A 6,000-nucleotide genomic window follows, 5' to 3' on the forward strand; every position below is an offset into this window, starting at 1 on the left:
GTTCCTTATGAAAGGTACTTTGGGGTTGGTATCCTCTCAAGCAAGTTTAACCTTCTGGGCCTTTTTACTAACAAATAAAATACATGTGGTAAATCAGCCCCTCTTTCCCGTAATTACAATTACAGGGACTGTGAGGGGTAGAGTAGCCAGTTGGCAGTGGGGATGCAGCAGGACAGAAGAAATGGGACACACAAAAATTCCCATGACCAGAAGATTTTAACGTGAACTTAACCCCAGTCTTTTGATTGAAGACCTCTGAAGTAATTAAAAAGGTTAAAAATACAGTCAGTACCATACTCGGACAGAAGCTGATCCTACAACAGAGACCTGTGGAGGTGAATACATAGAATTTTTGCACCAGCTGTAATACAGGGCGCAATACATAGCTGGGGTAAATGGCAGCACTCCGGATTAGGTGGACAGAACAAGGAAAGAGGTGGAGCAGCCATAACCAAAGCACACTGAGGAGATAAAAGCCAGAAACGAGACTTTTCTTCCCTGATAAAGTAATAGGCATGCAGCAGGCTCAAAGGTAATGCCTCAGCTGACCAGGAAAAGCTCAGCAAGGCTGACCCTCAGGAAACCAGCCCAGAGAAACAGCAGCTGATGATCTGAGGAACCTCCTTCCCTTGAATGTGGTGGTTATTCAACAGATTGCAATCTAGGTTGGCAATTCAAAAGATTTGAACACTATTTTCCTAGGCTTTACTCAATGATCTCACTCAATGATCTCACTCAATCACTTTAATGAGTATGGCTTTCTCAGCCTAAACCTGTAAATAGTAACACATAAAAATATATGACTGCAAGTTTGAGCTAAGGTAAGCATCAGAAAGAGAAATTCACTGCAACTTCATCTCTTCTCCAACACCTTCTCAATCCAGTAGTACCCCCAACAAGCAAAAATCATTGTCAGATGTACCTTAGTGAAGTGCCAGACAGACACCAGGAAGCTCACTACAAAGACATTTAAATAATTCAGGCGCTGTTCTAATATGTTTAGCCATTAGTCATTCCTTAAGACATTTACATATATGCATCCTCTTCACTCTCCCCTTGCCAAACAAAGACAACCACAGAAAAACCACGATATTCCTCATGGGCTCTTCTGGATCCATAACTGATTTTTTTTTTTTTTTTTTTTCTCATGACTTTTAATTACTTATGACTCAAGAAATACTTTATCTACTCATGTACATAAGTGCAATTTATGGTATATTGGATTTATTGTAATCAAGACTGACTAGCAGCTAAAGGCAAAATTGTCAATCCATTTTTCAGCTTTCATATAGAGTCCCTCATATGCATGTTTTCTATATGACAGTATCTGCTGAATTAATGGGAGTAGCATGAATATAGTGAAATTAATCTGCAGAACTTCATAATACCATTACTCAGACTTTGATTAGAGAGCTTAAATCAAGTGAATATGATCTTTTCCTGTACATGAAATACTGCCCATGCAAACATTCATGTTTGCTGTTCTATTGACTAAATAGAAGTTAATTAATACAAGAAAAAATATTTAGGTTTTTTTTCTTCTTTTTTTTTCCCCCCACAAATTAATACATTTGTGTTGAATTTTGTGTGCAATTCCTTGATTTGCATTCCCAGTTTTGTATAAAAGGTCATATCATTAAGGACTGCAGGTATTTTTTAATTTCTCTGTCGCTTTGTTAATTTAAAGATTTAATCATCCTTTCCATCATTTAGGGCCCTTGATTGGTCCATGAATTTAATCGGAATGTTTATTAAGCGTGTCTGTAGAAAACAAGGGTTCTCATTAAGTGGAGCTGGTCAAGACTTTCCCCTGACAGCTGGTGTCCACCAGGTCACCAGAGGTTCTGGTCCACCACCCGTTAAGGAAAGGTGCTACAAACCAACTTGTCCTGACCTTGATCCGATTGTTTATTGCTCAGTCTTTCAGTATTTCTCTGTGGATGGCAGTGCAGAAATACCTCAGTAGCACAGCTGGATGGAGTTCCTAGTTTGGAAGCTGAAATTCACTAACTAGGTCAGCACAGAGCTCAGCACACCCCTAGCTAACATCTTTTGGGCCACATTGCTTCCAAAAAATTGAGCTTCAAAGCGTCATCCAGGGCCTGTTGTCCCATGGAACCTTTCTTTTCACAAAAGGACAAATGGCCAATTGAACACCATCACATTATGCTCATTTCATTATGTTGGCTTCCAAACAGATCCTCAGTGGGTGAAGGATTCAATGGGGTATTGAAGTGCTCAGCATCTCCAGCTCACCAAGTACAACACTGTATTCTATTATTCTTTGTACGCAACCATTTTTTGAGGCTTGAAGGGCAGAAGGGTTAAAGAGCAGGAAAGAAGGTCAAGCCAGACAAGTAAAAGTCCATATTCCATAGAATTACTGTTTTACTTATCACTTTCCTTGAGATTTGACAGGCATACTTGTGATTAGGTTATCACCTTCCAATAGATTTATAGGCTCCAGGGAATTTCTATTCAACTTACCCTTGGGATGTCTTGGTATTCTGTCTCTACTTTGGCATTTGTGGTTCTTAAAGGTCTCACAAAATAATGAAGAAAGACACAAGCAGCAAATGTCTTTGGATTCACCATGCATTCCAGTATCAAATATTTCACATTATTTTCAGTACGCTTCCTTGCATTGCACATTGCTTTTGAACGCACGCTGCTGGTGTTCCAGGAGAGTTTTAAGGTAGTGAGTGAAAACCAGCATTTCCAGCTTTGACTAACTTTGATATGTGGCTTTTATCACCAGAAATCTCTTTTGATGCAACATTAACTAACTTCAAGGGGTTCTTTCATATTAATTGGACAGGTGAGCACCGAACCAAACATGGTAATGGAGCTAAACTTCTCAGATGTAGGATCAGGTGTGCACACCCTGCTGCAGCACAGCCAGCAAGAGTTTAAACAGGGAATTTTGCAAAAGCTGGTGCACTTTGTTAGAACAAAATGCAGCTGAAGCACTGCCTTGAAACTTGACATCACAAATCCATGGATTTACTCAGCAGATGATTTCTGGAGATACTTTCAGTCTGCGTTTGACAGAACTGTATCTTCACGGTAAGTCCTTTAAAAAGGTCCTGCCAGGTTTGGCAGAAAAGACATTCCCATCTCTACTGAGAAAAAGGGTTTCAGATACCATTTTATGTAAAATGTTAGAAGCAGCAAATAAATGACAGCAAGATCCAGACAGTTGCCTGCTCAGCAGTAAGACTCTGCTCTGGCTGACTTGTGGACTTCTATATTTCATTATTCTGGATTTCAATGCAATTTTTTTGGTAAAATCAGCCAACAGCTGTAGGAAAAGGCTAGTGTGGTGGTGCCTGGATGTTCAGTACCATTTCAGATGTAAAGACTTCACTGCTGTCACCCCTCTCAATTTAAGCCAAATTTCCGTGTTTCAGCTTTACTGGGCCAATGTACAATACCTACGAACAAAAACGAGCGGGATGTTTGTAGCACTTTGTTGTTAAGACCATCAAATATTCATGTGGCTTTTACAGACACCTCAACATTATGGCAAGTGTTCAGAACGTTTCCCCACAGGAAGGAGCTTATTCAACTCATTGTTCCTGCAGCTTCAGAAAGAAGATCCCTCCTTGTTCAGAGCAGGGAGAGGGGGAGAGCTGTCACTGCTCCTTTCACCCCTTGGAGACAAAAACATTGACCGTCAGCTACTTTCTGACAATTGGCTGTTATTAAACTCCAACTTGCAAGGGCCAGCTGTGCCTAATTTGAGTCACTGGTGCAAAAATAACCAGTCAGCAGGAATAGAGGCAATTATGGGTAATTCTGCTGTAGAGCAGTCCTGCATCAGAATCCCAGGATTAACTTCAGGCTGGCACTCCAAGGTGATTGAATGAAGAACACAAGGCCTCAGTCAAATCATTGGTAGCTGAAATCAGTTTTTATATGAGCCAATTTTGGAAGCCTGTAACCTGTATTTTGATTTACTTACAGGAAGATTGTCAAAATTCTTTTCTGCTTGAAGATGCATAGAAGTATGAAATCATATTTTCAAGGGGTTATTTGTTTTACTTTTAAAGAGCCAGACCTTTTGCCCAAATATTAGCATATAATGTCCTTATAACCAAATCAATCTCTAAATGTGCTTAGCAATTTCTATACCTTGCATTCTATCTTCTCTGCTACACATCAAAATAACATATTCAATTTTCTTTTTTTTTAAAAAAAACCCCAAAAACTGAAATGAAGCAAAAATTCCCTTAAGTTTAAGAAAATGCTTCGTTCTTCCTAGTTGAAAAACATATGAGTATTTTTGCTATGAAATGCATGTAATAAAGAAAAAAATCTGAGACTAAGTATTCTTCTAAGCAGTCAGCTGTGAGTTGTGTTTCTATGTGAAAAAAAAAAAAAAAAGTAGAAATAACATTTTAAGTAACCATGTCATTTTGATAAACAGCTCCGGAGAAACTGTTACAACTTCATACTGCATTATGTAGTTTATTTTAAGCTTTTAATATGAAAAAGCAGAGAGGTTTGTTACATCACTTACACACCATCATTCGAAAAATATTGCATGAAGAAAATTATTAAAAGAACCCAACATGGAATTTGCATTTCAGAGTACTGTCATTAAGAGCAGTGTTAGCCAAAATAAAATATCTGTATCTCTGTTTTTAAAGAAAGCACTTTACCTTCCATCCTTCTGACTCTGTTGTGTCACTGTAACAGAGAAAATATTCACAGAGAAAATAATTGGTATCTTTGTTTTAAATGAGGATTACCATAAATTCTAGTTTTTCAGCTTCTTAGGATATATGTGACACACAAAAATATCAGGTATACAGACACCGTTTCCTGAAGTCAGCTGCTGCTGAAACAAAGCATAGGCTCCCTACCTCTAACAAGGTATAATTTAGGACATCAAGCCTCTACTCAAGCTAATAAGTAGATCCATGTCCTTTCAATTATTTATTCCTCTGGCAGACAATTCCATTAACCCCCTCCTGTGCGATAATTTGTTCTGCCACATGTTGGAAAAATTATTTTCCAGCTGCTCAGCAATGCTGCTACGGTAAATTGAAAGTTTTCCCTGGCAGACAGCTGATACTCAACAGAGAGGTGAGCAGTGACATCTGATACATGGAGGGGAATGTAGGAGTAAATAGAATAAGACAAATGTTAAGTCCTTCCAGTTTGTGGACTGACGGCAAGAAGCTATGTAAAAATACTGATGAATTATTCACTCACCTCAAGAAATACCTGAGAGCTGTTCCTGCTGTGCAGGTGGGATCCAAGCACCAAGCGAACACCAACAACCTGTTACACAGAAGTTAACTTAGCAGGGCAAGCACAAAGAAACAGCGCAGGCGCCTTTGAGTTCACCCACCACGCTGTTTGTGGGCTTACAATGGCGAGATATGTAAAATAGTAACGAACCCTTCACTTACCTTGGGTAAACAAGGAACCACTTCCTTCCCTGCATCCAGGGGACTCCTTGGTGAGGCAGTACCGGCAAATGTGCGAGGACAGCAGCCTCTGATCCCGTACTTCGTTTTGTAGGAGGCTGCACAGCTCAGGAAACTAAACACCCCGTGAGGTTTTACCCAAGGTTTTACAGCTGGCGTGTGATACAGCCGTACCCATGGCCAGAGTGGAATGAGCCCCATGAAGATGTGTCAAGTGTGAGGACTGACCTGGGGCCTCCTAGATTGTCTTAATAATATTGCCAGATGGGTCCTTGGGTAGGTTTTGTAAAGAAAAGATAAAAGAGAAAATAACAAATGATACAAAAGCAAAAAAAAAAAAGCCGAGCACAGGTGTCAGAGAAGCCCTTGACACCTTGCCAAGATACCCCAAAAAGCGCTTAAGCACCTCTGAGCTCACTCTTAATTATAGGATGATCAAGGAGGGACAATCTGGTTTGCTGCCAACAGAAGCAGCTACAGGTTTTGAGAAACATTTCCAAAGCCCAACCGTGCTGGCACTGAGCCAATGCCGATGAGCAAATTGTGGAAAGTTCTGGTATTT

Source organism: Hirundo rustica, chromosome Z, assembly GCF_015227805.2.
Source record: "Hirundo rustica isolate bHirRus1 chromosome Z, bHirRus1.pri.v3, whole genome shotgun sequence".
Lineage (NCBI taxonomy): Eukaryota > Metazoa > Chordata > Aves > Passeriformes > Hirundinidae > Hirundo > Hirundo rustica.